Here is a 9,912-nt window from a genome sequence, read left to right as displayed (position 1 = left end):
TAAGACTGTTTAAAAATTGTTTATTTTTTCTAAATGAAATTACATAAATATCATTTGAGATATGAACAGAACTCTACTTAATTTATGTAATAAATTTATAATTGACATGAATAATATATTTTCAATATATAGAGTGTATTTACCTTTGATATGGCATAAAAGTGACAATGTTGACCAGGTTCAATTTTCCATTTTCTTTTATTCTCAAAACTTTGCATCATGTACTAATAGTTTTAATAATGTGCGGCTGTTTAAACATAAATCAGAAATATACAGTTCTTGTAGTTATCGAAAGAAAAAAAAACAAATAAAGCTGCTGTCTATTTGTTTGAACACAATCTAGACAAAACAACCTTATTACAATTTGCTTTAGCTTCAGTAAGCACAAATTGCTCAGGTTGAGCTATTGTGAGCGTTCACCCTCCGTCGTCCGTCCGTCAGTCGTCCGTCTGTCCGCTGTCAGTCCCCCGTCAACACCTTTCCTCCGTTCAAACTTTCCTTCAATCAAGATCTCTTCCTAAACCATCGGGATGTTCCTTGGTTGGTCCTTTAAAACTGGTTCAAAGAATTTAAGTCTACAGAGATCTCTGGTTGCCTAGGGCTTTAATATATAATAATTATGTTGCATGATGTAGTGGTCATTTCACAAGATTGTCTATAAAGCTGTTTTTATAATTTTCGAAATAAAAGTGCATAAATATCATTTGAGAAATAAACAGAACTCACTGATTTAATGTCATAGATAACGACTTACATGAATATGAATATCTTCAGTATCTACAGTGTATTTACCTTTGATTCGGCACGAAAATGTCAATGTTGACCAGGTTCCATTTTTGAGACAGTGTCTTGAGCTATTGCTTACATTTGGCTCATACCCAACATTACAGGTGTATTTCGCAACGCTCTGATACGTAGTAACATTAACTTCTTTTCCTTTTGTAATAACTACTTTGGCGTTGTTTATTGGTGGTGGTGTTTTGCAATCTAAATGCAAATTAAAATGACTCAAGTCTTGCAAGGAAAGAACTTATACAAAGAAATCAGCACTACAGAGGAGACTGCAAATACAACAAAAGATCTACCAACTCAATGAGTTTGTCTCAATACTCCTTTTATTCTCAGAACTTTGCATTATATACAAAAATTTTCAATAATGTGCTGCTGTTTAAACATAAATCAGAAATATACAATGCTTGCAGTTATCGTATGAAAAAAAAAAAAAAATAAAGCGGCTGTCTGTTTGTTTGAACACACTCTAGACATAAGTACCTTATTACAATTTGTTTTATCTTCAGGAAGCACAAAGTGCTCGTGTTGAGCTACTGTGAGCGCTCCGCATCCGTCGTCCGTCCGTCAATCGTCCATCTGTCCGCCGTCAGTCCTCCGTCAACACCTCTACCTCCGTCCACACTTTCCTTCGATCAAAATCTCTTCCTAAACCACCGGGATGTTTCTTGGGTGGTACTCTTAAACTTGTTTAAAGAATTTAATTCTATACAGATCTCTGGTTGCCTAGGGCTTTGATATATAATATGTAGCATGATTTAGTGGTCATCTCTCAAGATTGTCTATAAAGCTGATTTTATTTTTCGAAATGAAAGTGCATCAATGTCATTTGAGAAATAAACTGAACTCTACTCATCTGGTGTCATAAATAACAATTTACATGCATATTGTCAATATAAACATTGTATTTACCTTTAATATGGCATGAAAATGACAATATTGACCAGGTTCCATTTCCCAAACAGAGGCTTGTGTTTTTGCTTCCATTTGGCTCATACCCAACATTACAGGTGTACTTCGCGACGCTCTGATACGTAGTAACATTTCCTTCTTCTCCTTTTGTAGTAACTACTTTGGCGTTGTTTATTGGTGTTGGTGTTTTGCAATCTAAACGCGAAAGATAAGACTCAAGTCTTGCAATGAATGAAATTATCTAAACAAATCACCATAGCAACACATCACGATGAAACGGCAGCTCTACAGAGGATACTGCATATACAACAACAAATCTACCAACTCAATGAGTTTGGCTCAATACTTCTTTTATTCTCAAAACTTTGCATCATATACTAATAGTTTTAATAATGTGCGGCTGTTTAAACATAAATCAGAAATATACAGTTCTTTCAGTTATCGGAAGAAAAGAAAAACAAATAAAGCGGCTTTCTGTTTGTTTGAGCACAATCTAGACATAATAACCTTATTACAATTTGTTTTATCTTCAGTAAGCACAAAGTGCTGAGGCTGAGCTATTGTGAGCGTTCACCCTCCGTCGTCCGTCCGTCAGTCGTCCGTTTGTCCGCTGTCAGTCCCCCGTCAACACCTTTCCTCCGTACACACTTTACTTCAATTAAAATCTCTTACTAAACCATCGGGATGTTCCTTGGGTGGTCCTTTAAAACTTGTTCAAAGAATTTAATTCTATACAAATCTCTGGTAGCCTAGGGCTTTGATATATAATATGTAGCATGATGTAGTGGTCATTTCACAAGATTGTCTGTAAAGCTGGTATTAATTTTCGAAATGAAAATGCATAAATATCATTTGAGAAATAAATAGAACTCTACTCTTTTCCTTTTGTAGTAACTACTTTGGCGTTGTTTATTGGCAGTGGTGTTTTGCAATCTAAACACAAAACAGAATGACTCAAGTCTTGCAAGGAAAGAACTTATACAAACAAATCACCACCGCAACACACCAAGATAAAACGGCAGCACTTCAGAGGAGACTGCGTATACAACGAAAAATCTACCAAATCATTGAGTTTGTCTCAATAGTCCTTTTATTCTCAAAACCTTGAACACAATCTAGACATAAGAATTATTACAAATTGTTTTAGCTTCAGTAAGCACAAAGTGTTCAGGTTGAACTATTGTGAGCACTCACTCTCCGTCGTCCGTCCGTCAGTCGCGAGTCTGTCCGCCGTCAGTCCCCCGTCAACACCTTTACCTCCGTCCAAACTTTTCTTCAATCAAAGTCTATTCCTAAACCAACGGGATGTTCCTTGGGTGGTCCTTTTAAACTGATTCAAAGAATTTAATTCTATACAAATCTCTCGTTGCGTAGGGCTTTGATATATAATGTGTAGCATGATGTAGTGGTCATCTCACAAGATTGTCTTTAAAGCTGTTTTTATTTTTCGAAATGAAAGTGCATAAAAATCATTTGAGAAATAAACAGGACTCTACTCATTTGATGTCATAGATAACAAATTACCTGAATATGAATATCTTCAGTATCTACAGTGTATTTACCTTTGATTCGGCACGAAAATGTCAATGTTGACCAGGTTCCATTTTTGAGACAGTGGCTTGTGTTTTTGCTTCCATTTGGCTCATACCCAACATTACAGGTGTATTTCGCAACGCTCTGATACGTAGTAACATTTACTTCTCCTCCTTTTGTAGTAACTACTTTGGCGTTGTTTATAAGCGGTGGTGTTTTGCAATCTAAACGCAAAATAAAATGAATCAAGTCTTGTTAAGAAAGAACTCATACAAAAAAAATCACCACCGCAACACACCACAATTAAACGGCAGCACTACAGAGGAGACTGTATATACAAAAATCTACCAACTCATTGAGTCTCAATACTCCTTTTATTCTCAGAACTTTGCATTATATACTAGTATTTTAAATAATGTGCGGCTGTTTAACATAAATCAGAAATATACAATGCTTGCAGTTATCGAATAAAAAAAAAAATAAAAAAATAAAATAAAAAGGAAAACAACAACATCAAAGAAAACAACAAAAGAAAATACACACAAACAAATAAAGCGGCTGTCTGTTTGTTTGAACACAATCTAGACGTAGTATAAGAACCTTATTACAATTTTTTTTTAGCGCCAGTAAGCAAAAAGTGCATAATATACTAGTATTTTCAATAATGTGCGGCTGTTTAAACATAAATCAGAAATATACAGTGCTTATAGTTATCGAAAGAAAAGAAAGGTAATAAAGCGGCTGTGTGTTGGTTTGAAACACAATCTAAACATAAAAAGCATGCATTTTATTTCAGCTCCAGTGAGCACAAAGTGTTCAGGGTGAGCTATTGTGAGCGCTCACCGTCCGTTGTCCATTCGTTAGTCGTCCGTCTGTCCAAAGTCCGTCCTTCATCCATACCTTTACCTCCCTACACACTTTGTTTTGAACGACATCTCTTGCTAAACCCTCGGGATGTTCCTTGGATGGTCCTCGAAAACTTTTCAAAGAATTTAATATCATACATAACTCTGGTTGCCTAGGGCTTTGATATACGATATTTGGTATGATTTAGCTGTCCTCTAAAAGGATTGTTCAAATTATCCTCCTAGGATCAAATATGACCCCGCCTTTTGTGTTAAATGGTTTATAGACAAACAAATTGAAAATCCGAAAACACAGAGCCTAAGGCTTTGATATTTGGTATTTAGCATCAACTAGTTTGCTTTAACAAAGTCAAATATGGCCCAACCAAGGGGGTCACAAGGTTTACAATGACTTATATGGAAAATCTTTGAAACTCTTCTTGCCCGAAACTGCAGGGCCAATGCAGTTAATGTTTGGCACAATCCCCGGCTCGCATAATTTTCAAAGTCCGAATTTCCCTGCAGTTGGACCCTAGCGCGGACACTTTTATGAGCCACGGGGTCCTGCACCCCCTTTATATAGATTACAATGATCACGTTTAAGAAAAATGATAAAAGTGGTATATAATGCACATTTTTTCTTGTGTTAAATTTGTTAAACATTTAATGTATGTTTTTCAAAATTTTCATCAACAATGATGACAAACAAGCTTCATATTTTTATAAACTGGATATTATGTGTTACCAGTGTAAAGATGTAACTGGTGTTGAAATTTGCTTGAAGTGATATTTTGGTTAATAAAGTATACATAAATATCTATCAAAATCTATCATACACCATTGAATAAATTTTATCAATTTGTAATGTGTTATTTGTTTAACTGTACCTGAAAAATTAACATCGCAGACCATTCTTTATATTTATGTCAAAATAAATAAAATACTACATTTATACACAAACTATAATTTCAGCAAACAAATTTAATGGAAATAAACTAGATCTGAAATAACGGCGCCACTTTTTTTCAATTCCTATCATAGTCTACGTTTTCATGATTTAAGTATAATTATCATTTTGAATATTATTGCATTTAAGATATTTGTTTGTTTGTTTTGAGTTTAAACGCTGTTTTTAAACAGTATTTTAGTCATGTAACTTCGGACAGTAGGGTAAACCAGTATTCCTTGATTCTATATCAGTACAATAGAAAATGTGGAAACTTTACAGGTCGCTCAACACGACAAAATCTAAATTGTTGCAGGCCCGGTTTGATTGAGCCTATTCATGGACGGTAGTCGAAGTGGATGCTACCGTCCACGCCTCTAACCCGGGTTGAGCGGAACTCAACAATTTACATATGCTAAAAGTACAAAAATCATTTTAGAGACATCGGCAGATGTATTCAAACGGCGTTGCATATAGAACCCTCAAATACACGTGTTGTGGCGTGAAATTCAATGTAAAGCGACGCAAACCTGTTCTCCGCAAGTAACTGCAAACTTACCCACAAGAGTTATCAAAGGTGAAGGACGAATGAATTCAGACACAATGTCTTCTACCAAATCGTCACGGGAAACATACGCCCAGCCCGAGAATCGAACTCACGTAAACTAATGCTCTTCCTTTTGAGCTAAGCGGGCGTGCGCATTTAAGTGACCAAAAGTATATTTGATAAAGTAAAGTTTTATAAAGATAAATTAATTAGTTTTTTTAGGATATTTGCAATAAACGCGATTGAAAATGATTCTTAATATCATTCTCTTAGTGTAAAGATATGCGTCTTAGCAAACCTTATTCACATTTGATTGTAATTGTTTGTCGTTTGACTTTTCATGAAAATGACGATGTTGACCAAGTTCCATTCTTCAGACATTGGCTGGTGTTTTTGGTTCCATTTGGTTTATACAAACATTACAGGTGTATTTCGTGACGCTCTGATACGTAGTATCGTTAATTTGTTCTCCTTTTGTAGTAACTACTTTGATGTTGTCTATTTTAGAGGAGTTTTGCAATTTAACGCAGAGTAAAATAATGCAGTTGTATTTCGCGACGTTCTGATTCGTAATATCATTAACTTCCTCTCCTTTTGTAGTAACTACTTTGGCTTTGCATATTTTATAGCCGTTTTGCAATTTAAACACAGAGTAAAATAATGCAAGTCTTAAAAGGAAAGAATTTGTATGAACAAATCATCAACACAACACACCATGGTAAAACGCTAACAGTAAAATAGACAACAACTCAAAAAGCTTGTCTGAATAGTGTATCTATTTTTACTTTTGATTTGGCATGAAAATGACAACGTTGACCAAGTTCCATTTTGACATTGGCTTGTGTTGTTGGTTCCATTTGGTTCATAGCCAACATTACAGGTGTATTTTGCAATTCTCTGATACGTAGTAACATCAGCTTCTTCTCCTTTTGTAGTAACTACTTTTGCGTTGTCTATTGGTGGTTGTGTTTTGCATTCTAAACACAAAATACAATAATGCAAGTCTTGTAAAGAAAGAAAAAAATAACCACTACAACATTCCATGGTGAATGCAGTTCAATTGAGCATTTATATATCGCAACCTTCCAACAACACAATAAAATATATTTTTGTACTTATATACATGCCCTAACAGCACTACACGTTTGAAACTGGTCAGCATATCTATAAAATGTGTTATGTTTAACGTAGCATCGACAGAATTATAGGTCATATGGTGACTTTCCAACTTATATGGTGGAAGAAGTCCCCAGGTGTCTGTGAGTGCATTATTTCATCACGAGCAAGCATCTTTTTAGAACCACAGACCTTCAATAAGCCAGTTGGATGGCTTTCTAACATGAAGAATTCAACACCCCGAGGGAAGCTTGAACCCACATCGATGAGTGACAAGTAATTTGAATTCTGCGACCTTTACCAGTCGGCAACGGAGGCCCATCTGTTTATGCATAGGCATATACATGTATTTACATGAGTATTTCAATGTGAATTGATCTTATTTTCAAAGTTAATATACCTCTGAAATGGAAGATAAATTGCACATCTTTGTCAGTTTCATGAAATGAACGCGTATTCAGTTGACAGACATTGTTGGAATGTGCATATACATGTATATATTTACGCTTACTCACATATATATCCAGTATACGTTGGCTAATCTTAAACTAATTACGACAAGTTCCATGATCATTTAATTAGATGCTCAATATTTACACGCGTTAAAGGATTGCTTAGCAGTGGTTTGAAAACGTATCGAAAGCCGAGCGCGAAACACTGTATCAATTCTTTATTTATAAACATGTTGATTCAGCACATTTACAAATAAGTTCCTGTCTCTAACGTGAGAACGGCTTCAAATCAAAGGAAATATTTCGGACAAACGTTAAGAGAGATGTTTACGGGTATTAAAACTCAGTGCTTTGTATGATCGTATACATCATATCATTTTGTAGTAACTAATGAGCTCAACTGAATTTGATCTTTGTTGCAGACAAAAATATATTTTTCTAGAGTTAAACTTTTGATTAAATATAAGTTGAACATTTGATTTGGTTTTTTATTTTATATATAATTTCTAGTAAACGATTTTATGTGCCAACAAAATAAAAAATGGCCAATTGTTGCTGAAAACATGATATAACTAAAAGTAATCGTAAACACCTGGTCATTAACTTCCTACTGGCAATGAGTGTTTGAGTCTTCAGTTTTTTGACATGTCCGCATCTATTAATTCGCAATTCAGTCCTCACATCATTTAAAAGCATATTAAGCATTTTCTGACTTGAAAGTCATTCTATGAATAAGAGCCTTTTAGAACTCATTTAGTTTTACAACGATATTGTATCCGGTGTGAAACCATGCATGTTCTGAACGAAAATTCTGACAGCCTGGATTTCAGTCGAAAGGAGAACAGACATAGTTCACTAGACACATGTTACTGCTGCATTAATTCGATGCCCTAACATAATGTCGGTTTCGTTGCCGAAATGTCTATGATTAGCATGCAGCTTCATTTCAGATTGCCATTTCTATAATGTGCATTGTGTGCATACGATATTTTGTTTAATTCATTATAGGTTATAAACATGTATATTTTAAAATAGCATTGTTGATATTTTACAACACAGAATGTATATTTCATAGATTTTTATAGCTGCACGTTATGTTTTCTCATTTAAATACATCTACCATTTTGTATGCCATTCCATATGTTTTGGAAGCATTGCGAAATAAGCGTTTATCACGTGACCCAAACAACTTAATTTTTCACACGTTGTTAGTTTCGTTTGGTCGTGTTGACCAAAACTACACACAAAAGTTTCAAAATTTGGCGTTATGCTGCAAAACGCAACATAACAGACACCATAGTATTCCCAACTTAAGGGAATACTGTCACAAAAATTTTATTTTTGTCCTTTTTGTCTATACAAATGCAGAGAGTAATGGGGGATTTACTAACTTAACAATACATAAAATCGTAATGTTTAAATCAGTCATTTTAAAAAGAATCTGTGACACTGTTCCCTCAAGCAGAGAGACGTGTATAAAACTTCGTGAAGCTTTATATGACATCTTAAAGAGAAATTAGCCTACTGTCTGAAAGTTACATACCAGATTCGTTCTGTTTTTCTTTTTGTTCATGGGTACTCGCACTCCTCGCAAGTAGAATCTGAAATACGTAAACTGTACCTAAAATTGTAAAGAGTAAGATATATTTCTCAAGTAGAGAACAAAATTACTATTTAAAGCGTTGCCTCTGCAGTTTTAGAAAAGTGTGTTTATCAACGACTCGAGGTGTTTAATTTCTACCAGAAGTTGTTCAGGTTGTATCAGAAGTAGATGCTGAGGCTATATCAGAAATATATGTATCAGATTTGTATGTTAAAGTTGTGTAGAATGTATATGTTGCAGTAGAATTAGAAGAAGTTGAAGTTGTATCAGAGATATTTATTGCAGTCATATCAGACGTATATGTTGAGGTCAAGTAAAAGTATATAGTACAACTATACACGGGATATGTGTTACAGTATTAGTCAGTAGTATCAGGAGAAACAGAGTCTTTGAAGTTGTATAAGAAGTATGTAGTAAAAAGAATGTTAAAGTTGTAACAGAAGAAGATGTTGACGTTTTCTCAGAAGTACATATTGAAGTTATATCAGAAGCAGATGTTGCCTTAGGGTGTATCAGAAATAGTTATTGGAGTAGCATCAAAAGTATATATTGTGTTTTTATAAGAAGTATTTACTGACGTTGCATCGGAGATATACATTTTAGTTGTATCTGCGAAAAGGTTCTGAAGCTGTATTACAGGTATTTGTTAATTTTGTATCAGATATTGCAATTGTATAGGAAGTACATGTTGAAGATGTATCAAAATTAGATGCTGCCGTTGTACCAGAAACAGATTGTTAATAAAAATCTGAATTTCATAAAGCAAATCTTTATATTTTTACAAATTTCGCATTTTGTCACAAAATATACACCTCAGTGAGTAGAGAAGCTACCTAAAAGGCCAAAATGCCTGCATCAGTACATGATTTCCACAGACATAATCAGTTGTATCAATAATTTCAAAACAGAGGAGATCATATTTACAATATCCGTCACAAATGCACATGAGGTGTTCTACAATTCATTTTTTTTCTCTAAGAGAGCGCGTTTCCCACCCCCAAAAGTGTCCCTGCACGGGTATGCCTGCACCTTTAATTGTAACTCACTATGACCCTGCCAGTTATATAGGCTTCTTCTGGTTTCTTTAACTTATAAACTCAGTACCATTTTCTTTCAAGCATTTATCTTGGCAATGTGACAACAAGCAACGGTCCATACCCGCGTTCTAG

The sequence above is a fragment of the Mercenaria mercenaria genome, chromosome 4 (assembly GCF_021730395.1).
Source record: "Mercenaria mercenaria strain notata chromosome 4, MADL_Memer_1, whole genome shotgun sequence".
Lineage (NCBI taxonomy): Eukaryota > Metazoa > Mollusca > Bivalvia > Venerida > Veneridae > Mercenaria > Mercenaria mercenaria.
This window is presented reverse-complemented; position numbering follows the sequence as displayed.